A 26118-nucleotide genomic window follows, 5' to 3' on the forward strand; every position below is an offset into this window, starting at 1 on the left:
CTCACTTGGGACCGGCAGATTTATAGGAGTGAACAGACGCCTTAAGGAAACGATATGATTCCGCTTGAAGGTGGGCTGTGTCGAGGCCAAATCTCAGAGTGTGGGCTACGCTATAAACCTTTCGTCTAAGCCTATTTCATTAATGTGACATTAGCATTTGTAATGAGAGAGGGGGTGCAGCCCTAGGGACATCTTTGTACTGTTACAAAAAGACACACATTGATACGGAGCACACGCCCACGCGCGCAAACATTTGAAAACCAGACGCAAAAACAAACTTACTAATCACCTACAGCTCCAGTTCGAAAAATATGTATTTTCAAAAGAGCTTAAAGAAAAACTAAGACGCAAATTCAATGAGTAGAAAAAAGATTTGGCAGCATTTCTTTCTCGCATTTACCATTTTGTAAACAATTAGCACATTTACTTTCCTTTTTAATAATCTGGGGCAAGTATAAACCGTCAAGTGACTTATCAGACGGTTGCAAGAGGCTCGGGGTCTGGCCAACTGCCCTGTTTATGTCTGCAGGCCTCAGTCCTGTAACTGTGGTTTGGGTGAGTCACAGCCCAGTCACTTACAGCAAACAAGAAAACAACAACCTTTAAAATCTACTACAACAAATGGAATGGTTTATTTTTACTTTTGTTTTACTGAGATTAATTTTACAATATGAGTTGTATATTAGTAACCAAAGTGTTATTTCCCTTGATTTGAAGCTAAATGTCTTCAATTAAAAAACAGCGCCAGTAGTTGATTACTTCTTTATACCTTTAGTGTTGTAATGACAATAACATTTCAAAATTTATACTAAAGAAAGGGCTCAATATCAATTACAAATGCAATGATGGCAAAACCACCATTTCTAGACAATATTAGAACATACCACCAAATAACAGCAGTTTCTCTGGAATTACCATTTGTATTTAAACCGGTTCTGATATAGTTCAAGACCATTCTTTTCAACCCAGTGCATTTGTTTTTGTTTTTCCCCTGTGTCGATTCTTAATCAAATTAATATCTAGTTTCAATCAAAGATTTAGTATTGATTATTATCTTAGGTATACATGTTTGATGACCCTAAAAAGCAAGCAATGCATACGAGTGTGTCTTAAATTACTTCAGAGACAAAGTATTAATAAAGCACACATGTTCCCTTAATATGTAGAAGAAATACAAAGTGAACGCCAAATATTTCTGAAATAAAATCACCCCATTGTTTTTATGACTCTGGAGACTGTTGCTGCATTTGTTACATAACTTCCCTTTGTCCAACAGCTGGAAACCATGACACTGAGGAGAAACACTTCCTCTTCCAAAGGTTCAGTGAAGACGGTGAAGTCCAAAAGAGCCACATGTCACACTAGCACATAACAGGACGATTTCATAGACAGAAATGTTATTAGATGTGGTAAATACATTTTGAAGCTTGTTCTTTGCTTGGTGTTACATGTCGTCTTTACAGGAGGATACAGTTCAATGGTCACTTGTATAGAAAAAAATCATCTTCAACATTTGTTATCGATATATTTGATATTCTAATGTCACCAAAACAACTATTGCACTATTAGTCATTTTTCTATATATCTCCCACCTCTAATTTAATGCATACCAAACCATATAAACTGACTCACGAAACTAAAATGTTGATACAAAGGAAACTCTACAGACCGATTTCCATACCATTATGATGTTTAAAAAATATATATTATATTTTTAGACAACAGGATATAATTTTCAATACAAAAGAGTAGCAGTTTCTAGTACCATGTGGTTATTCTGTAATGGACCGAAACCACTCTAAAACTATTGAAGAAAGGTCAGATTGTGTCCTATTTTATTGATACTAGTTACAGTCTACCATCTAAAAACAGCTAAACGTGAGTAAAAGTAAAATATACAAAATTTTGCCCTAGATTGTGCATATATTTCACATTAGGGATGAAGACATAATATATCTAGACTAGTCGTACAACTCTAGTACTCCTCCTTTAGATCACCTTTCCCCTGAACACGTTCCTGCTCATCCCACACCTTCCTTTGAGTCAAAATACTCTAACCAATCATTTTCTGTGGAGCCCGGTTTTGACACAGCGACACTCCTGTAGGTGGATGAACACGTTCCCATAAATGCTGCCCACGCCCAGGATACAGACACATGGCCCCGGACAGCAGACAGACTGAGCCCAACCACTATGTCACGGCGCCTTTTCATGTGTAACTATACCCACACCTTACACTTCCTTACAGCCCGGCCAATCCCTGAGCAGGACACACACCTGCTTTGTTACCTGATATTATTAGAGGAGGAGCATTCCTGGTTGGATGTTTGTATATGGATAACTAACTGCCAAGGCATGTTATTGGTCGCAGCAGGAGTGGGCGATACTGTCCTTTAGTTTTACAGTGCATTCCAATTTGTGAGACACTTCTTCAACCAAGATATTTATTGTTAGGTATCCCATATTTAGCTTGCTAAATATAACCAATGTTTAGATATTAAACTCCACAGCAATGCCGACAAATCTATCTTAAGTTCTCAATTTAACTTTTCACTTCAGCAAAAATACTAACAAATTGTATTCATAAAAATAAAATAGTTTCATAATAATTGGAAACAATCTGGGATATAAGAGTATTTGTGGAATAATTGAGTAAACATACGGCCATATTATTTTCCTAATTGCTCTTCTATTTCCATTTTACTCATTAGACTGTTAAAAAAGACAGCAGCAGATAATTTATTACCTATTTATTGTGATCTTGTATCTTATTTCTGATGGATTGGAAAAATAACATCTGATTAATGTATAAGAATAATTCCCAAAATGATTGAGATATAATTTTTTGTCAATATTGTCCACCCCCAGAAAGCAGAGGCGTCTCACCCACTCGCTGCCCCCTTGAGGTGAGATTGCTGCTCGGGGTCAAATAGCTTGAAACACAGGCTTGGATTACAAATATGACTCATTGTTAAAAGAGAGGAAGAAGAGGAGGAAAAAAAAGGTGGGGGTGGTGGATCCAAGGCCCATTTTCTTATTGATAGCAACATCAGACGCTGGCTCGGAGAAGACCTGGCGTTTGCAAACACCTGCCAAAGACAGATGTTAAGGATAAATCAGAGGCGAGTGTAGGAGAAAGAGCGACTCTGCAGTGCTGTACCTCCTCTAACCCGCTACGCAGCCCCACTAACCAAAGAGCAAACAGCTGCACATGACAACACGCCCGCACTGATGAAAGTAATGCACGCACCTGACACGCATACAGAGACAGTGTTTTTGTCTAACAGCTTGGTCTAATATTTTCCGAGTATCGCTACTCGTCTTTTAAATGAGCAATTGTTCCGGACGAAGCTGGATATGACACACAAAACCAGTTGCTAAACAAGTTGCAACATGGCTCCAAGCGGTGAGGGCGGTTTGGGAGAGGGAACGCTTTTTCCCCCCAATGCTGACTCTAGGAGAATTTTACCATTTCTCTTCTTTAAATCGAGCTGAAGCAATGCATTTTTTCGATATATGCTGGCAGGGGATTCAACGCTCTCCCAAAGCTTGCCAGTATAAAGCATTTGCACTAACAACATGCTATTTTAAGGATATGTGGTTGCTTTAACAGAATTTGTCCTACATCCTGTCTGTCACTGTGGCACACTTCCTGATTTGAGTATCCATCTGTCTTAAAAATAACATTCAAACACATCTGACTGTTGCTATTGTCGCTATTGGAAGCCACGACTTTGAGCTCCTTCTTTTGTCACTCATCTTTTTTTTTAGCTGTGTCGTCAAACAGGCTAAGGGAGTCGGGATGGGAGCAGTGGAAGTGTGGTATGCAGGTTTTATAAACAGATAGCCTTCACGGTTGATGCCAAAAACAGGATAAAACAGAGCTAACTCGCGGTGCGCTGACATTATCTGCTCTGAAAAAGCCAGGCCTGAACGCTGAAAATGAAACCGGTACATGTGAGGTCCTGTCACAGCGAATACTGTTATAAATAGGGCTAAGCAGAGGAGAAGTGAGAAGTTATTCCATTAAAGTGCAATGCCAAGTGTGAACATCTCGTTCTTAACCCTGAGTCAAGTTAACAGAGCAGAAAAATAACCATTCTTAGTCATTATTCGGGTTATTCTTTCATAAACTCAACCAAAAAACACATTACTGCTTGTTACAAATTGGATAATAAATATATACTTTGCCATTTATAAGTGTTAACTATAAATAAGTCCAAGAAATATTGACCCAGATTCAGCTCATGGTTCACCAATATCATGTTGTGTTGCTATTGTGTTCAGAAATCTTGGTACATTTTAATGACACAAATTATATTTTGCTTGGACAAGATACGGACGATCAAGACGTTTCAATAATAATCAAATCAAAACACATAAGCTTTTAGGTTTAGGCTTTTGCACACTGTCAAGAACAAGTCTGACTGTATTCTCTTTCAGCAGTCATACATTTTTAGATAGTAGAGTAGAGAGCGCAGCGAACAAAGTAGGTTAGTCCATAGCACAGTATTCCCAGATGCTTTTAAGCTTTTGAGCTGAAATCTTAGATGAAACCATCAACATTGCGTGATCCCTTTTTTTGTTGTTGAACTCCCGAGCTCTGAGTCAAGTTTCCACTGGAACAAAAATGAAAGGAGCGTAGGTCTGTGACGATGATGATTGTAACATCCATGACTCAGGAGGTCAGGCGGCGCATCCAGGCCCCGGCCATTAGGGGTTAAGGGGATGAAACCAAGTGTGAAATGTGAGACGACAAGCCAACAAGGTTTCTCAGGCAACAAATACTAAGGATGGCAACAAACTTACATCGACTCATTGTTCATCAGATGAGAGATGGGCCGATATTTTTGGGGCTCAATGTTTATCGTGTGTATCTTTTCTTTGCACCAATAAACAGGGGGGTCTATTTGTTTTTATAAAGCTTTGAGCTGTAAAGTTTAAAATACGTATATATACACTAACTAATAATTGGCCATGTATTTAATACAGCTCATGATTTTAACAATATTGTACTTTTACCAAAGGATTTACTGGGATTCTCCCCTTTACGATTGTTGTGTCTATAACATTAAGACGTTTCAATATTATCATTTATTGTATTTTTTTTTTTGCAATATACCAGGAATTTGTTATCATAGGTCTGAAAGTACGTTCAGAGAGAAACAAAAGATAATGATTCATAAGAGATGCAAAAGGACTTTAGGCAGCTCTGTCGACTGGCCCAGTTTAGACATGTTAATCAGTAATAGCTTGTTGAACTTCAGACAGCAGCAGAGTGCGAGTGCATTTGTGAGTCTGGCAAGTCCGAGCGCATTGGACGGCAACAAGAAGAGTCCAACAGCCCAACACATAATCCATCTGGAGAGTTTCCTCACCAAACATACGGAAAACGCGAGAGTTTGTAGCTTTTCTCTCTTCCCCTTCCGCCCACATCGCTATTAATATCTCGCACAGAACGTTTGTCCCACTAAGGACTGAAATTCTTGCAGTCATCTCGAAGGACATTTTCTCAAACTCATCGCAAGTACTGATACTGGAGAATGGAGGACATACTTCAGCTGTGTGGCAAAATCACTGTATCCCTCCACAGCTGGTTCTGGTCTCTGCCATGTGGAATAACAATAGTCTGGACTCAAACTGATTGGCTTTTATTAAGTCAGACAATGTCCTCAAGAGTCTCATCACAAACTGTTGAATCAAACGTTAGAATCGGTTAAGCTCGGTTTCAGTCTCTCACGTTTTCTTAGAAGCAAGCTGTGCAATGTGCCAGTCTAAATGCCACGAGTCAGACGTCAATGTACTGATCATGCCGGTCCCAAATCTAATCAAATGAGGTAACATAAAAAATAAAACACTATTATATGCTACAAATGCTAATATGTGATGTTATTTCAGTTCAAATTGCAAAAACATCTATTGTACAATGTTGTGTTGCTTAATCCAAACGGCTACAAAAACTGTTGGCTCTTTGGTTTTTACTTCTGCATTGTCCCCTGCCGCTTAAAAAATAGAAATGCTTACAGCTCATTTTATTTTTGTGACAGAGGCTTCATTATGGCACCTATCTGGGATATGCAGAAGTCCCGTGCAACAACAACATTTCTTGGACTAATGACCGTGTACTTAACCTATTCCTCTGGCCTCTCTATCGGGTCTTACCACATTTAAGCAAACTCGAGTGACACGGATAGGACGGCTCTCCGAAATGACACCTTTATATTGTTCGCAGCATTTAAACAACGGTAGCTTTCCTATCTGCATGTGAGAATAATTTACTCCAATATCAACAAGGACTCCTAAATAATCACTCTGCCTACCTGACAGCTATTGTCCACGCCAGCGCAGAAAACTTGTGTTAAAATGACAGCCCTGTAAATGGTTTTAATTATAGCCGACACAGATAACAGCCTGTGGAAACATCAACCTTTTCTTCAGCTCTGCCCGAGATTCAAACATAACAGAATTCCCTGGAAAATGCAGCTGTTGTGGTGTATATGTGCGGGCGTGCGCGTGGATACAATATTCATTTTGCTGCAGGAGGACAATCTATGCATAACAATGAGCGGCGCTAATGAAATCAGCCATCAACCTGCGATACATACATATTAAAGCAGGACCTCGGAGTGTCATACGCTTAGTGCATCATTTGTTCCCAGTCGTTTTTTTCCTCCTCGCTGCCACATGACCTTTCGAGCATGTGCCCCCCCCCCTCACTCACGTCTAAAAATAGGAAGTGTACCTGCAGCATTGTGGCATGGTGCATACATGTGCGAGCCTTGACAGCACGCTTCATCACGATTGATCCGTGAGAATACAATGGACACACATATACGCCCGGCATTCTTCTCTTTCTGTTAATTAAGCATGTGTCAATAAAATGGTCACGATCCAAACATTTGCTATATGTTGACATGACACGTTATTACCGGTAAATGATCAATGACCATTGTTGCGATTGTTAGTTGTGTAGATTGTGTTTTGGGTCATTTTCTACACATTTGTAGGGATAGATTTATTTTTTTCAATTGTCTGTGAATTGAGTGAAATTAAGTGACTTGTTGTCCAAAGGAGAAAATAATGTGAAGAGAAAATAAAATACATTATCTGTGAACATAAATAGAATATCATTTCAAGTAGAGGTCTGGATCTTGGCAGATTTAACAGTTAAACAAAAATTTCAGATTTCAGAGAGTAGCATAGTATTTAGATACTATTACATCATCTTGACTGAGAACGAATGTCATAGCAGCCCATAAAGCGACCGCTAATGAAGAACTCGCAATATTGTCAGTTCCATCCATGTGCAACACTGTGTAAACAATTGAGGTATCTGGCATAGGATTTTCATGACATTTTCAGTAAGCTTGCGACAAATTACACTGAAGCTTTAGCTAGGCAACTCATCAAAAATAATCAAGAGTGACATTTACAGTGTCTGTTCGACTTAATCGAGGCAATAGGCATAAAGACAATATGACCACTGTAATCACCGTAGACTAAAACAGTATTAGGGCAACAGCACATAGGAAAGCATCTCATGGCAACTCCTTTATACATCTACGTAAATTAACTTGGTCAATACACTAGTTAATGTGGGGAAGGACTGTTAGGTAGGGTTATGTAATCCAGAGATTGCAATTTAACACACAAACTTGTTTAATATTCTCAATGTGTGAGTATTAAGTCATACAATCGTCAAAAGTATCAAGAAGCAGACACTAATCCATATTAAAACTAGTACTTGACCTTTGAGCAGTTTTAGAATAATCCTGATCAGAACTAGTATAAGACCACACGGTGACATAAAGAAAGTGAACGTGAAAATGAGTTTGTTGTCTAAAAAGCTTGTTGTTAGTTTTGTGACAACACTATTAAGCAATAGACAAAAGTTACGTTGTCAGGAAAAAACTTTGAACGATAAACCATTGACACTTGAGGAACATAAATGTAACCACTGTCATAGCCTTGTAATGTCATCTCATCCCAGCTGCTAGTGATCCGTGCTCCTCCCCCTCCTCTCCTCTCTCTCTCGCTTCCCTCTTTTCTTTTCTCCTCTCCACGCACTCCACAGCCCCGGTCCCTCTGTCTTTTTTCTCCCCCCTCTCGCCGCCCCCCACGCGCTGCCAGGGAAATGGATCCCTCCACCTGACAGTGGCCATTTTGAGCCTTCTTCTTGCTCCTCTCCAGCTTCCTGGTAAACAATGGCAGTGAGATAATTGATCAAACAGCCAGGGAAGCCTCGGAGCAGGGGAAGGTCACCGCCCGCCAGCCCGTCTTCACTAAAGAGGGAGAGGAGGGGGCGGGAAGATATATGTGTGTCAATATGTGGATTTGTCTCTGGGTGTGTGTACATGCATGTAATAGGACACGCCGATGTTTGTTAGACTGGGATGGGATCAACTGCGGCTTTGGAGGAAGAGGTCAAAAGAGAAAGTTTCCCTTTTAAATGTATATTAATATTTATGTACTCAGTGAAAGGATCTCATATAATTTCAAATGCTGTTTAAACATATATTTAGGTGCAGTTACAATAGCCATAAAGACTAGTTTGAAATTCAGTAATAGTCGTCAGTACTTGAACAGTGTTATGACATAATCTACAGTAAAAGTAGGGTACACTTTAAGCAACCTGTAGAAATCAAATACCTTACATTCAGTACATTTACCAATGAAATATGGCTACTTTACACAGTAGAAGCTTTCAAACTAACAACCCACCTTTTATTCTACAAAACCATGACAAGATTTCAAACTACACAATAGTAATTACTATAGGATTTTTGCATTCAGCAGCTCTGGTCGGGTCGACGGGGTAAGGGGTCGAGGGAATGCACTGTGTCAATGAGTGTCCTCTCCCAGACAATGGAGTATGTCTTTGTATATGGCCGATGTGTCATGTGAATTAAAAAAGGTAGAGTGAGACAGAAAGTGGTGTGTGTGCGTGTGCGAGAGGCGGGAGGAAAAGAGGAGGAGAGGAGGGGGTCTCTGATGCTCTTGAGCTGCCATTTTTCTTCCCTGACAAAGACTCCATCTGCCACAGAGCCATTTGCTGCCTCCCGAGTCGGCAGAGCATTCGGCACGCCGCGTTCACCTTGATGTCACCTCTACACAGCTCATGGCCTGCTGACGCTGTACACACACGTACACACACACACACACACACACAGAGGGCCCGGAAATGGCAGCAGCTTTTCCCAGACAGACCTGTGCAAGCTTGCCCTGTCAGCCTCTCAGACAGTGTTCAGGTTGGGAGTTTCCTTGTTCAAACTCAGACATGGGGAGTGTATGAAAACAAATTGATAACACAAAAAACAAAACAACAAAAAAGAAACAAAAATAAGCTTCCGAAAGATCAGCGGCTCAAGAAAGTTCAAGTCAAAGTGAGGCGTTCGATGTCTCAGTGAGTTGTTGGAGAGAAAGGCCAGTCGTCCAGAGGATGATTGGCAAAAGTGAAAGCTCATTCTGTAACTTGGTAGCAATATTGTTGGTGTTTGTTTTCAGTACTAAATATGCAACCTTTTTTACTCACTTTAGCATAGTTCTAGCCAGATGCGAGGACATTTCCATAAGTAGGCCATAGGTTACCATACACCTATATGTTTGACCAGCTAGACAAAAAAAAATCAGCATTGCGCTACATAAAATAGTTGAATATTCAATTCTCACATCTGCGTATACAGGCACAATGTTGTCTTGTTTGCTAATTGACAGATAACAGCTAATTAGCATGTTGTTGATTTAGCTATTTCCATGGTAAATAACTGCAACCACAATATTTGCACTGCACATATCCAGAAATGCCAAACTTTAGCAGCGATGTGTAACTGGGGACTAGGCATTCACCACCCGCCCTGTGCTAGTTTATGAGTGACATCACAGTTTATGGGTCCACTATCCTTGCACTGTGTTTGGTATCCAGGCAGTGGCCCCTCCCTCCCCTGCTTCGAGCCTGATATCACCGCGCAACCATCAACGCTGTGCTTTGTGGGAGTGTCTGTTGGGCCAGAACGACGCGACAGGGGCTGGGGGATTCACACGGCTCTGAAAGACAGCCAGAGGGAGCAAGGGAGAGAGCGAGAGAGAGGGAAAGATACGGAGGGGGTCGGTAACTGGAAATGAGAGATGGCATTTTAAAGAGGAAGCTGAATTTCACCTGCAATTACCGTAGCTCCGGGGCACATGGCTCGGTTAAGAGACATTTCATTCCAAAGCTACTGCGTCTCACTGCCGCACCGAGCCCTGAGAGGCGCATAAAGAAGAGGGGAGCAAGCAGAAAGAGTGGTGGAAAGTCTCCTCTGCCCAAGATGGCCCTCAGCAGATGCAGCGATGAAAGAGAGGAGGCAGCCAGGGATGTTGCTGGTAAATGAAACCCGGCAGAGAGAGCTATAGAGTCGAGAAGGAGGACAGATAAAAGACACACAGGAGGGGAAAGGGTATCTCATTCAGCAGGCCCCATCTCAGCCATCTGCACACCAGACCAGACAGCTGAAGCAGGCCTCCGAGAGCCACATGCATGACCAACAAAGGCCAAATCTGATCAACACGGCCACTCGCACACACTGTTTAATCATTAATAAAATTCTTTGTATTCCTCTCTCGAACTCCATTTGGAGCTGTAATGGTTTCCCCGAGGCTGCGTGTCCTGGTTACTTTCAGCAGGCAGACTGCTGTGTTTCATAGAGAAGTGTGACTGCACAAATACAGTAATGAGCTCTCATTGGGAGCGGGGGGCCTCCTGGCACCACTAATGGTTGCTCTGGACTGCAGCTGTATCCAGGTTACAGCCGGCCTGGCCCACAGGCCACGGGACACTGGGACAGAGGGGACCACAAGGGGACCATGAGGGACAGAGTAGTCGCAGAACCTGGCCCGAGTTAAGTAGTCGGACTGGGAGCTCAAAGAAAATGTGTTAAACTGTTACAGAAACAGATAGCTGTGCCATCCACAAGAGTGAAAGGCTGCAAACTGTGTAGCTAAATCTGAAAGGTCCATCTACCTTCAAAAGTAGACTTACCGTACACTTATCCATTATTCATACAGAATAACTCAGACAGTCAACTTATTTGTTACAGCCCAACCTGCTGACCTTAAACCTGGCAGAGTAAGACAAACAAAAGTTTATACAACATAACTGTCAGATTGTGATCAGCAGTTATTCATTTATATTGTACAAGAGGCAAAGGATCACTAAGCTACAGACTTTTTCAGCTCAACAGGTCTAGCAGCTCACAAAGACAAATAGCGCCGTGTTTGAACCTATCTCATTTTACAAAAGTCATTGATATCTTACTGAATATACAAAGAAACTAGACGTGTGTCAGTTACAGTGAAATATACAGCTTTAACTTTACCCCAGTCACAATGTAAGACCGACAAAGATGAGAGGCTCAGTGTGGTTTGGAATAACCTGCATATACCTTGATACACAGATACATGTGATATGAGGATGGATGAGTGGGTGCAGATTTGTTGTACACTTGCAGACATTACTCAGAGGCAGACAGTGAGCTGCAGATAATTTTTTACACGTCTCTAGTGACAGTGGAAGGGGAAATTACACCTTATAGCCGGAGGCGAAAGAATTTGTGCGTCTTGCCGCTTGTCACAAAACCTGAATAGGGTTTCATCAATCCCAGCAACTACTATCATTTTTCAGCTGGTATTCATGAGGCCGCTTTGTTTCTCACAGTGTCTTTTTCCCAGTGCCCTTTAAACTGGTTCTCTGTTCGACTGAGGAAGTGTTGGAGATAACGCCTAAACATTTAGTACTGATACTTTGTACTACCTGCCTTCGAGCTATGATTGCTAAAAAGCACAGTTTGGCCCGAGGATAGATTTAGACATGTGCGCGTGTAACTGTGGGCTTACTCAGCTGTCTGTGCAGTTTAGTTCGAACAATTTTCTGGTTATGGGAAATTTTAAAGGATGTTCTAGTACAACACAAATAACATTAATGTAGATTTAGGTCACAAAATATTATTAAAACGAATAAAGAAGTAATTAATGCAGGGTTTAATTATATATATTAATTCCACGGATATTTTGTGGCACCAAAATGAGGTTAATTCGGGTTTGTTTATTACTATATCTCTTACGCAATAACAACAGTAACTTTGAAAGGTGAGGCTCTGAAAATACTGATACTGAAACTAATTTGTAAAGTCTTATCTCTAAAACGACAAACTCACTAGAGGTACTTTTTTGAATAAATAAAACTGGCCAACTAAGAGGGAAGAGTAGCGCTAGTTAACCATCTCAAACTGAAAATCTCTCCCCGCCCCCTTTGTCTGCCACAGTCCTTTTCTGGGCCGCGTGGTCTTAACTGCCATCCAGACTTTGCCTTCACCCCCACTGTCCCCGCGAAAACGCTGCTCTTTTTACAGACCCTTGTCCCATGAATCACTGCTCGCACCCGGGGAGCCTGCGTCCTCTCGGGGGGCTGCTGGTCGTGCCATAATGCTACTGGTCACGAGGGGTCATTCTGAATAGAGCCTAGACAAAACAGCAGCAAAAGGACCCAAGCTGTGAGCGCTCCCAAAGAGAGCATGGAGCAGAGTGGTTCCGCTCTGTGTTTGTTGTAAGTGCAGCCAGTGTTGGAACACACGGTGCACAGTTTTGGGTGTCATAATGTAACGTAATTGCATGTCAGTGATTTATGAAACATTAGGAGGAGACCTTTAAACCCCATACATCACAAACCTTTTAGCCCCACACAAACCCGATTGAAACGTGAGCTCTTGGGACTTAGCCCTAACACCTAGTCCACGGCTCGCTTTGAACAAGATCCACTCATCAGTAGATACTCCTGTCGGCTCCTAACAAATATCTACAGTATGTCAAACAGGACAAGGCAAAGACCTAGTTTGGAAAGGTGTTATTCTGTTAGTCATTCTGTCTATTAAGGTGCAGGAAAAGGTATAAATCTCTCTCTACAGCTCTAGTTGCAACATGTTTCAGAGGAAGAAAGGAGGTTCTCTCTTTCATTGTGTATTTCCTTGTATCGCTTCATTATTGCAAGAAAGCAAAAAGAAGCGAAAGAATCTCAAAATACAAAACTTTGATATTTGAAAATCTACCAGGGTATTTAATTTCCTTAATTGAAGCTTAAAATTAGCACACTAACTGCTTACAACTTCTATAAAGTAAACCAACGGACAACATTTATGGGATTTAATATGGATATGATTCTATTGTCACTTTACAGCTGTGTATAACCAAATCTGGCCCAATAAAGGGTATTATGGCTAATTCATGTTGTTTTGATTATCATTTTAATAGTTGTGTGGATGTGGCACTGGTCCAATACATTTGTTTGGTGGTTCTTTAGTGGCCCACACACACACATTGCCTCTGTAGGATGCCAGCTGTTGCCCTGCAGAGCTCAGGGTTTATAGGGTCTATCTGCTGCGTTTATGACCAAACCACATCTCCAACTGTCTTCACTCGCTCCTCTGTGCTGCTGCCATAGATTTCTCTTTGTCTCCGGCACAACTTCCGGTACTGTGGCACCTCCCTTGGCTCCTCGTGGCCCTCCTCTGAAAAACATTCCCTCCTCCTGCTTTGACTTTTGGAGACAGGCAGAGCAATATGTGACTAATGCGCAAACTGAGAGCACAGTAATGGTAACGGTGTGCGGTACAAGAAGGAAGGAGAGGAAGTGAACAACACGAGTGTACTTTAACCTTTGTATTAAAAGGCCTGATTTTTGTACCGTCTGAAAAACTTGAAAAACAACTATTTGAAATGTTTTGCAGCAGTTCAGACTTATTACTCACGCATTCCTAGCATCATTTTAAGCCATCACAGTACTGCTAACAACTACCAGCGTGCTACATTTACAGTGGCTTGACTTCCAAGTTTGTGGAGAACAAAAACGCTCGACAATTAGATGTCGACGGCACACAGCCTTATAATTTTGACCCTAGAAACTGCTGTTATAATACTGACACAGTTGACTTTACTTTCAAAAACAGTTCCTTAACGTGAATACAATTATAATGTCACAAACTACACTTATGTAAGAATGTATGAATTAATTAAATAACATATTTAATAGGTAGAGGGCAGAGCAGTTTACAACCAATTACCTGAATTCATATTTGTTTATCCATTAATGAGCAAATGAGGGACCAAATAACAAGGTAGGTTTATTTTAACTCAACTTGATATGAAATAATTACTAGAAATGTGAAAGACAGAGAGAGAGCATCATTAACTCTCCTGATGACCTGAAAAATGTCATGCTCTAAACCTTTGGTCAAAGCGGATTGGAGGAAGCAGGCAGAGAGGAGATGAAAGCCAGAGAAAGTGTCCGTCTTGCTAATGTGAATGTATGTGATGCGAATGGAAATGCCTCCCCACAGGAGTGGCACGTACAGCCACATAAAAAAGCAGGAGCACCGCTGTGGGGCTGACGCAACACTATCTCTGTCTCACGTGTTTCTCCCTGCGGCCGCCTGCTGCTGCTGACCTTCGAGATGTTTTCCTCTCTCCTTCCTCGCTCCCTTTATTCCTGTCTGTTTCTCGCGTGCGCGCACACACTGCAAGTCAGTATTTTGTCATTAAAAGGCATTGCATTTCAAGTTTGGATCAAGCAGATGGGGCTGCGTAAGCACAACTGCCGCTTCACACAGCAGCAGCACAGCACCTTGGCTTAAGTACAAATAGTCCACATGCCTTTGACTAAATACATGCACACAAACACGGCGGGCCATACTAAGTGTTCAGAATGTGGGAATTTTAAGTCGTTCATGCACTTAAAACCCGATCCAAGTTTTTCCTTTCAATTAGGGTTGTCAAAAAATCTATACAAAAACTAGTATTTGACGTTTGACTTTGAAACATGACCATGAGGTAAAATGAAAGAAACTAATATTATTTTGCGATGAAAATGATTGTATTGTTGTTTAAGGTTATAATTTGGAGTCAGATGGACTACTAAATCAATGTATTTCATGTTAATTAGAAAAGATCCAGATGATTAGAAACTGAATCTTTCTACAGTTAATTAGAAAAGTGTGTTTTTTGTGTAATCGAAATGGGTATCAAGCTTTTTCCTTGGTATCATATTCAAGATCACACTTTTAATAGTGTGACTTTCAATTAAGTGAGCACACTGGATTCACATTGTGCACTGATAGCAGGCGCGTCATCGATACAGTGCAGTGAGAGGTAGAAAAGACTTGTAAGTGCTACTGTTAATTACTGCTACTGTAATTAGTAGTTAAATGGTCATGCCTTATCAACAAGCTTAAACAGCAGAAATAGTGGACCATGGGATCTTCAGCAAGCTTCATTGACTGCCATTGACTAATTTGTAATTTGTTTTCTGCAAGTAAAACATTTGATTAGACTTCCAATTCTCAAGACGACTAACAGACCAATAAATGAGGACTGGTGCTGGATGGGTAAAACACTTTTCCCCCAGAAGTAAAGACGTATATAGATATCCTTTTCCCCAGTTTGTTTAAGGTATGTTGTTTATAGGGCTGTCACAATGTCAAATGTTACTATTATGGCTATAAAACATTTTTATAAAGCGATTTCCAATTGACAGCATATTTGTACAGTGAAATCTACATTTTATTAGGCAATTTACAATCACAATTCCTCTAGTGTGTGACCAGCTTTATTAAATATCTTTTTCAGATTGATTAAGAAAAATGTCTGTATTCTAAACAGTCAAATGAAAAGTACACTACATTGTGTACATTAAAAATGTTTATATGTGTATGTGTATAGACTGATTTGAAATCGCCTATGTTTGCACATATAAAATCACACAATTATCCTGACATCCCTAGTTGTTTACATGTTTGTAACTTGTTTGTAGCATTGGTACAAAAAGCCTGATACTGTAGACCAGGTCACAATGAGTATCACATAGTACTCTTGCTTACATGTTTGCCTGTAGTCCTACAGAGCGCAGGCTGTAACCTGAGCGTGGCAGGATTTGTGGATGACTGCTTCATGTGGGCACTGTTGTGTGTCGTGGAGGTTACTCAACGCTGAAAGACAAGACTGAGCCACTGTCCACTGTCCTTGCTCTTCTCCTAATCGTCCTCTCTGACCAACGACTCATAACATTTAGGGCCAAAATAATAATCAGCGATAACATCTCAGAGAGTTCAGTGAGTTCATAAAAATGGTGAGCGTAATACAATTCTGTCTCGGTGCCATTAAGCATGTCTTTCATTTTCTCTAACACTCAACATTTGCATATTCCTTTGGGTGTTTCGCAGCTCTCTTCTCTATTTTTCTCCTTCTTCTCTTGTCTTCCAAGCAACAAATGTCAGCTAATTACACCATAGCTGTTTGGATGAGCTCCACCGTTTCCCCGTGCTCTGCTGGGTTTGTTCTCAGTGGGCTACACGGGAGAGTCAGGCAGTTAGTGCGAGGTGCGGGGGCTGCGCTACACGGCTTAAATGTACGCCCCCAGGAATTGATTCCCCGAAGGAGGACTCATCAATACTTATCACAAATGATGCGAGCAGGGCTCAAGATGGCCACCTTGGCAACAGCAAACTATTACATGAAGACCATTTCATACATCTATTATATCAATGATCAAAATGAGAATCAGAACGGGGTTTATTGACATTTCAGTGAACAGAATTCACTTTGAACTAGCTTTGGCATTAAGGTGGAACATACAACAATGAATAATGAATAATCTTACAAAAAACATTTTAATGTAAACAAAACGGCGTGTTCCAAATAACGCTAGTGGAAGACAAACAGACCATAACACATATTAAAAAAAATGAATTTGGTTTGTCATCAAATATTTGCAGTAGAGTTTTGGCTACTGACAACTATTAAAACAATCAACCTAATCAGATGCCAAAAGTCCAAAGGTTTTTTACTAAAGCATTTTACAAAACAAAAAGCTTCAATTAGCATTAGCAAACTAATTATGCATCTTTAGTGCTAAACAGGATTAGGGATTTACTTGTTCATTACAAATCAGGTGGACCACAATCAATAAAAACTATTAAGTTAGCTTTAGCAACTGAAACAACCATTAATTGACTCCAATATCAGATTATAAAGAAGCTGCATACAGGTTATGTTTTAACATGCTTTCGGGTTTTAAATTAAGTATGTGCATTATACAAATCTGAAGATAAACTATTAAGAAAAACAGTGTGTCCGCTCCAACTTCCAGCTATTTTTTTAGAGGAATCACTCATAAGAACCGCATCAACCTGGGCTGAAAACTCCTTATCCAGTGAAAAACATTCTTACAAAAGGATGCTATTTGAGCTCAGTTGCAGCACAAGGGCAGCATGTCAGATGAGAACAGAAAAGTGCAAGTCATGCCGTGCACAACAACAAACTGCCACCTCGCCATGCTTGAAGTGAAGCCTTGAAGAGGAAGATTGCTCTCACAGTGAGACTGAGCCGGAGCAGGAAAACACAGGGCCGCGCAGGAGAAGGGGAAGATTAAAGCTCCACATAACACGCACAAGACACCGTCCCAGGCCCTGAACAGGAAGCACCGCAGGCCACACTTAACAGACATTTGGCAAAGTAACCCAGAGCTAAAGGCTACGAGTTAGGTATACACGCTCCACACAAATATTCTGATTAGAATTGGAGGAATGTAATTAATTGCCTGATTCAATGAATGAACCAAAAACTTGTATTGTAATCATAACAACTGCTTTTCAAGGGGCTCTTGTTAAATTTAATTGGGGGTAGAGAAAAAAAAAACACATACACACATGCTGCAACACTGAACGAATGAACAAATTAGACCTTAAACGGGAGGATTCTATGAGTTTGGTCTTCATTGCACTGTCATGGGTGCACAAGACTCGCTAAACATTCCCCATTTCTTCCAGGGGCAACTTGTTTCACAGCCCTAACCTTCACCAGATAAACAGTTCCTTATCCAAACCTTTACCTGATTGTGGTACATTTGCCAGCATAACCACCAATACAAAAATAATAAGAGTAGAATGTTAAGCTCCCATCAGTGGTGGTGTCACAATAACACTGTACACTCAGGATTTGAATGTACTTACTGTTCGAGATGTCTTCAGCTCTTTGACATCACGGCAGTAACACCTGGGAGAACACAGAAGAGATCAAGTTAAAAATACAACCACATACATTTGGCTTTGATTTAAAGGATTCATTTTATGTGATTGAGAAGGCTGAGGATGTTTCCCCCTTCTTTCTTCAGATGTGACTTTAAAAGATAGTGCTGGGCTTAGGCATTTGTGGTCCAGACACATCAAACAGCAGAGTACAGTGACGTCTGAGGCGCAGCTGTGGCTACACTCACTCACACAAGCCGCTTGTTGCAAAACCTGTTTGTGAGAAATGGATCTAGACACTGGAGCTTTGAGTGTGAGGAGATTTTCCCCAAACACAAGACAGTTCTTGTACAGAACCCAGCCTCGACGCTGTTCTCACGCCCAGTGCTTAGGCATTGTCTCACAGTCCCTCATCAAACCCAAAGCACAAACTGCCACTCGCTTGTTTATTACGCTGCTAAAGCAAACACGCATTACCACTTTTACAAATTCTAATTATCAAAGATGGTAATGACTGTTGTATACAATGTTGTAGATGGAAACAACCAGTGGCAGCATGTTCAGACGAATGTGCTCGCTCAAATTTCCACTCACCTCTACAGGATAATACTGAAACGACGAAGATGTACTTCATAATCTAATAAATTGTCTATAATAAAAAAAAACGGCACACACACAGAAATATATGTAAAAATTTAAAAAGGATCTTGCAGTGTTGTTGTCTCACAAATAAGGATATAATTGACATTAATACACTTTTGTGGTTCATTATACAGTCCTTTCACATGTGTGCAGTACTTGAACCTTGACCAATGGACCAATTTTAGATTATTTCTGATGGGTTGGAAACATATCATCTGATTATCACCCAAAATATCAATGTATCACATTTTTTCAATATCGCCCACTCCTCCTCCCCCCTCTCAGACATACATCAGAGGCAGGGGCTGTTCCAGACTCACAAACAGTGCCACACCGCGTGTGGGTGGCTATCTAACAAGGTTCTGTTGACAGTAAACACATCCATCTGGTCAACGGCAACAGAATCAGTCTGGTGGATGCTCCATAAGCACGGAGCGCCGATGTTTCCAGCTCTCAACAGTCGCACTGAGGAGCTGGACGTTACACGGCACTTTTACTCAACGCCACGCGATGTGCTCCAAACCACGAGCAGCTTTATTGTCTCTTTAAACTTTGAACAAACTGCACTAAGTGCTCATAAACATCTTGAGCATTTGCTACTTTGTCACTGTGCTACAATTGTTTTGCAAGTCGTGGATTTCAATTTAACAGGGTCTATGGTTCACAAATAGAGGTGATAAATTTAGTGAAGGTAAATGGCTCGAAGTAGTGTCTAAATGACAACTGAGTCCCAAACAAGTTCAAACAATCAATACAAACAAAGTAATGTAATATCAGATCGAAGTGTCTTTATCTGAGTGCCACAAAGATAGTACATGCCAATAATAAAGTAGGATATTAAAAACATTCATGGTCGGCATTTTCAGGACGTGAAACAAGGATAATACCACTTGAGCGGTCATTAGCAACACACAACAGTTCACACAAAAAGATGCTTATGGGGAGCGACTGTGGCCAAGTAGCTCAAATTTCACCACTGTCCTTGTGTCCACTTTATATATACTCCATGATCTGAAAAATGATAAGAAGCCAAAACAACGCCTTGCTCTGCCATTTCCTTTTGAGCGCTCAATTCTAGATTTACTGCTCAATTTTCCGTTGTCGTTGCGGTTTGTAAATCCTTATTGTGGCTCCCTGACAGCTATGGTCAACTATCACTTAAATATTTCTGTTTTCAGTTTAGCGGCCCATCTTGCCTTGGGCTCTATGTTTGAGTTGGATGCATTTATAATTCATTTTGCAGCCTGTGCTTGAGCATCATTAAATGTCACTAGTTGAAATTGTGAAAGCAAGAGCTGATGGTTTATCGCTTCTCATGTCTGGGTGCCCTGCAGTCATGTTTGAATCTACAGCACACCGCATCTGTCATTACAGCCTGATCTATCACTGAGCAGGAATCAGCCGAACCGCACTGTTGTCAATAATTATGAGAGCCCTAATCGAAGTGTAATGGTGGAGACACACAGACACAAACACTTTGATAACTCCTATGAGCGGTAATGATAACACAGAGCCAGGTTAGACTGGACTCATCTGCAGCTTTTTCATAAAGGCCTATTAGAGCATGATTAAAGGATCTGTGCTCATAGGGCCTCCGCACAGAAATTATTTTCCAGCCACGAGGCAGGTGAATTATACCGGATAAGAAAGCCGCAGCCGTCTGCCATAATTTTCTTCAGCACAATCAGCCTTTTAGTCTATTAACCCTGTATTACTTTAAGATCTTTGCCGTTTTCATCATGGGCAGGTAGTTTGAATACTCATGTTTACTCGAGACGTACGCAGTGTGTAATGTACCAGCATACTGTGGATAATAACACTATCTAACACATTAATTGCATTATTACTTATTGCTTACTGTGACCCTAAATTACATTTATTTTATAGAAACCCCTAGCAACAGTAACAAGAAATCTAGTGTTTTAAAAGCTGTAAACTCAAGTGTACGACATTATATCCATCATTACCTGCTTCATTATTCTCTCCTGAAGCTGCGGCACAAACAGGAGCAGAAAAAGTGGCTGGGTTATAATTAGCCTATCTGCATTAGGCCGAGGCATGCTCACACATGGACAGACTGGACCTGGAGAGCCTTGTTCAATCTCGCTGCACTTCCTCCAGACAAACCTTTTTAGAGCCCAAAGTGTCATCATTAATCAAGAACATATGTGCAACAAACATATTTTAGGTTTTCCGGGTAGTTTCTATGACCACAGTTTCAAAGTGAATTAAGGCAACAGTTTAACTACAGTTAACGTAAGATATGTGTGGTAAGACTTAAGTGAAACAACTCAAGCAATGTTACTTACTCATCACGTGGCAAAGTGCAGCAAGTTGTGATAAAACAAAAAGTACAAACGATATAAAAGGTTGAGCAACAGATAATGGCGATGGGTGATTCAAACAAACCATTTCAAGCCAGCATGAGACGAGCCCTTGATACAGTAAGCCAGATTACAGTCAACAAGTTTAAAATATCCGCGCTACTTTTCTCGTAAGCTCAAACATACTTGCCTGACTATTTGCACTTGTACAAAAGTAGTCCTCCTAGTGCACACCTATTGAGATTGTCAAAACTTGTGAATATTTGATGGCTTGTTAGCGGAGGTTGAGTCGTGTCGGCCTGTGTTGTCATGTAGCTCTAAAGTTGGGGCGCTGTGGGAGTGGAGTCAGAGTGAGTCTTGGCCGCAGACATTTTCCTGAAGCCCCTGAACAAAACAGGCAAGTCTTGACAGTCTGTCCGCCACACAGTCGTCGCACAATCAGTTGCAGGAAACCAATCCCTAAATAGCAGTGATTCATCTCTTCATCACACACACAATGCCAGCGCAAACTGCACAAAGACTCGCTCTCTCTCTCGCTCTGTCTGTCCCAGCCCATATCGGCCTCAACCCCTTCCCCCGTGTGGTCTCTGAAGCGGCTTAAAATAAGTGCTTCTTCCAGCTTTCTTTTGCCCCGTGATTTACTGGCAGTGTTTAACTCCGGGGCAGCATCCTTTATCGTTACATGATCTGGGTCTAAAAGCTGACAAAATGGATTCCTGTTGCCCAGGTAGATTTGTATATAAAGATGCATTATGTAACTTTTGTGGTGGAGGAGTCCCTACCTGCTTGTCTCCGTGAAAAGGTTATTTGTGTGCCTGGATGTTCCTCATTTTGACATTAAACGGATCCATCCTGCATTTACTAAATTACAGGTGTTTTTATCGCTAAATAACTTGAAAAACATGAATTCTTAGCAGAGTTCACTCTCCACAGACAGGACCTGTAACTTGCTGCACTGGTGTCACCTGATTGGTACATCAAAATCTATGTTAAAAATGTTTTTATAAACTAATAAACTAAGATTAGGGATTAATCAACTAATCGTGACTTATCTTAATTGTTATCTGGACTACACAGACTCTAAACACAAACAGAAATGCTTTAATACAACAAAGACATTATTAAATCAAAATGTAAAAATGTTTTACAATATACCTAAAAGCCTTCAGTCACTATATTTCAACCTCTATTTGGTTAGAAATGCACTTCTCAAAATGTAAGTCTTGATGTACAGTAAAAATTATGGTTTGACTAGTTGACTGTTCAGAAAGACATACCGGTAATCGCTGAGTAGTGGACTACTAAAATAATAATGAACGACTAGCAGCCCTAATGGAGCTAGACATGTTTAATGCCATATTGTGCACCTTTCTGTGTGAGACAATGACAGGCAGTAGGACTAAGAGCAATCTCCGACGTCCCAGCTCGCCAGTGCTACGTCCGTGTTTGTCATTGCACTAAATGGTTTCTTCCTTTGCCTTGATGGAGCAAGTGGCGTCTCCAGGGACTCCACCACACAGAGGAAAACGCTTTGAGACTGGCGTGGCGCGCGAAACATTAGTGCCTTCCATTTACGAGATGTGGAATATACAGTACAGTTTATATATGTGTGCAAAGAGCGGATTGTGCGCGCATCTTTCGTTTTGTGTGACCATGAAAACTTCTTCTCTTAATGGCACGGAGCCCATTGCTGCATTAGCCATTCCACTTCCTTTTTTGCTGTCCTCTGCAGGATAAACCTCATTCATTTGGAGCTCGAATATGCAGCCAACCTGGACTGGTCTGGTCCGGATACAACAGAAGGAGTGCTGTCGAGAAGCTGCTTTATTAACTTGCCTCAAAACTAAAGGCGGAAACATATTGTTGCAGGTTCAGCAAGGTTTTTGAGTATTACAATGAAAGTTATACTGGCTATTCGCAAATGTTTACTCATTTTCAACAAGAAATTTTGTTAAACAGTTCTCAAAAATGTCAAGATTCTGACATGTGGTAAGGCAAATAAACAGTACAATATTTTTCATAATGTAGCACTCAAAATCAGTGACACTGACAATGTAACATTAATTGCATTCCATTGATATTCTATCATTATACTGAAGGAATTACTAATTGACTATGTAGTACAAATTTTGCTAAATGGGCTCAATTTATTCAGTGTTTTTCCATCCCACATACACACTTTAATAAACCAGTATGCAGACACGAGAAGCAAGTTAAGTGTCTTGCCCAAGGACATAACAGTGGGAGCTAGGTTTGGACCAACAACATTTGTTCCTTATTGTAAACAACAACTGGATTAGAAGCCACGCTAAAAAAGGCACTGTACCTGATTGAGCTAGTTCATTTTTAAACACTTTCCTTGTTTCGGTGCACGTCCTTGTTCTCCTACAAAAAAAATATTTATAATTAGACCCTTTTTTTTTTACCATAACAGCTGTTTTGAGATATCAGAATCAGAAATGGTTTACATTTGTACATATATCTGTACAAGAAAAACACAACTATGTGAACAAAAATCAGGTACATCCACAGTCCATAATTAGTCCACTGTGAGTAAAGGAACCAGTTAAGGTCAAACTCATCTGTTCGGACATCACATCACAGTTTTGGGCTCGATACTTGCCTCAGTGGCAGGTGCCAGATGACTGTGTCACTATTAAAGATTAATTGTTGTTGCTGATGTCATTATTTACCACCATTTTTCAGTCTGCGATTTATGTTAAATGTTACGGTGTCATTCTTTATGTTAACTTTTACCATCAACCTGTCTCACCTGCAGCCCATGTCCTTCAGCTCCACGGTTGCTCCTAAATCTCCAACCTGAGAGCCTTGTTTCAGATTGCAGAAACAATGCTGGTGTCACACAGACAATGATATGAGCACAGGATGTGTGGCCATCTTGGGCGCAGGATAATCAGAGGCGCAGCGGGCCTGGACAGGAGCTGAAGTGGATTGCGGCAGCCTTGATGATCCATAAAGACGACGTGTGAAGGTCAGAGGAGCCGTGACAAACACAGCTGTCACGTCTCCTCCCTGCGCCGCACGGCTAACGGCCTCCAAAACACGCACACAAAACACCAACAACTGGGGCCATGGGGGCCAAGGCTGAGCACTGGAACTGGATTGGGAGCTCTGCACCACAAAACAGGCTGAGAAGGTCTTGGGGTGGTCCGCATACAGGAAAACTAAAGCTATTACCAGTATGCTTCTTAAAAAAATATTTTATTTTTGGTCAGTTAGCATTACACTACATTCTGTCATGGCATCATAACAAATTAGCTGAAAAATAAACCAATAGAAGAGGTAAAATTCACTCAAAATGATTTTGACACCATGTGACCCAGCAGCTAATGTGGTAAACCTACTGCTTTTTACTTTTAAGTGGTTTGGGTAGTGATTTCCAATAGACATTAACAACAAACATAGCGGATTACCCTCAATATGTTTGATTTATGATGTATAAAGCAAAACTCTATCGTATTACTGATGTATTCATGTAGAAAGCCAAAAGCATGGGAAAAAAAATAAGACAGCCAAAAGCAAACTCCAGGTTTATCCACTTCCCAAATACATCTCACCAGTGAACTTCAAATTTGTTTCATAATGAAAGAAACCACATAAGCCTTGTGCCTTTGTAGAGCTCAGTGGATGAACGTCCAAACTCTATGTGTCCATTTGAATGAGGGAATGAAACACCGCAGTGTGTAGCCCAGATGTGAATCCACTTTGATTTCTTTCTGTGTGTGGAGCTTCTATTAAATGGATCTGCTGTCTCCTTGATCAAGGGAGTCAATAAAGGGCCAGTCCTGTCAGAGCCCGGGGGCTAAGTGTGCACGCAGTGGCTGAGGCTGTGCTTGTGTGTTACGGTCACAATGTGAAGTGCTCTGACAGGTGAGTGATTGAGTGCTTTCATTTCCCTCCAGCGACAACAAGGCACACAAACAAATACAGCGTGCACTTTGCAGCACACTAAAGGCCAGGCCAGAGCCGAGAGGAGCAGAGCAGTGGAGTTTCCTAAAGGATGCTGCTCCTGGCTGCGAGCTTAAATTAGCTCTAAATGTTTGGATTACACTCGGGAGTCCTCGCTGAGGATTTAGCAGCCATCGCCTAGAGTTCAGGGATGTGTGTTTCCATCGACACACACTATAGTAACACACCACACTGTTCCCTCAAACATATCACACTTCTTTGTGACTTCATATCACCCAATGCAATACGACTGTTGTAGCTCACCATAGGTGACAGTCATCACAGAGGCCCTATAGCTAATGGTGATTACACGGCTGACATAAATGTTTGTGTTATAAGAGCTGTGTGTAACTCAATGGTAGCTGTAAATAGCAATTCACATTACGAAACCATGATTGATGAGAAAATGCATTGATCAATCAAGTAATTGATTCCTAATGCATGCCTCAATAGGACAGCGCACATGTCCTTTGCCTTTCAGAGAGATAATTACACAGCAACAGGGCGAGCGAGACACTTTTCCTGGAAGTCGCTGTCAATGCTGGCTCAAGTCATATCATTGAACCTCTATTACACCTCCCTTCAAGTCCAGCTCAGACTGTCCCTCTGCTGTCTAACTGGACAAAAAGGCTGCAGTCTAAACGTGTCCTGTTTCTACTATGGCCACAAGCAGCTGTAAACGCTGTAAACATAGACAACACGCACGGTTTCATTCAGCAGGTTTGTGTTACAGGGACCGCACATTTTAAAAGAGGCCCGGCTGCCCGCGTGTGTGCGCTGCAGAGGGGGAGGATGCTCTGAGTGCCCGGGACAGACGCGGCAGAGACAGAGAAGGGGAATGGGAGAGGTCAGCGGCCCCCAGTCTCAGATAAAGGGCCCTCTCCCCCGCTGCCAGCATCGAGAGGCGTCTCACGTTACAGCTGTCTCTCAGTGTCATCGTTCAGAAGGCGAGAGAGACAGACAACGAGAGAAGAGAGGCGAGAGGGGGAGACGGGACAAAGCTTTAGCCCTCAGCACTCTCTGCGGGATGGGCTTTTGGGTACAACAACAGCAGCAGTAGTAACAGTGGATAAATGAACAAGATGAGATTTTAAAAGAATGAGTAATGTGAAGAAGACAATATGCTGAAATGACCT

The 26118-nt window shown here is 41.3% G+C and overlaps 1 protein-coding gene across 21 annotated transcripts in view; it reads right to left on the bottom strand.

Annotated features, from left to right (window-relative positions):
• The window catches only part of baz2ba (bromodomain adjacent to zinc finger domain, 2Ba), a 77150-nt gene that overhangs the window by 44032 nt on the left and 7000 nt on the right, over positions 1-26118 (bottom strand). For all 21 annotated transcript variants that reach the window (XM_072465771.1, XM_072465760.1, XM_072465765.1 and 18 more), the window contains exon 2: positions 18033-18075. The gene's annotated coding sequence lies outside the window, so the exon portion shown is untranslated. The remainder of the gene's footprint in view (positions 1-18032; positions 18076-26118) is intronic.

This window comes from Eucyclogobius newberryi, unplaced genomic scaffold, assembly GCF_026437365.1.
Source record: "Eucyclogobius newberryi isolate DKJ021-1_F unplaced genomic scaffold, fEucNew1.0.hap1 SCAF_5, whole genome shotgun sequence".
In the NCBI taxonomy this organism is placed as follows: domain Eukaryota; kingdom Metazoa; phylum Chordata; class Actinopteri; order Gobiiformes; family Gobiidae; genus Eucyclogobius; species Eucyclogobius newberryi.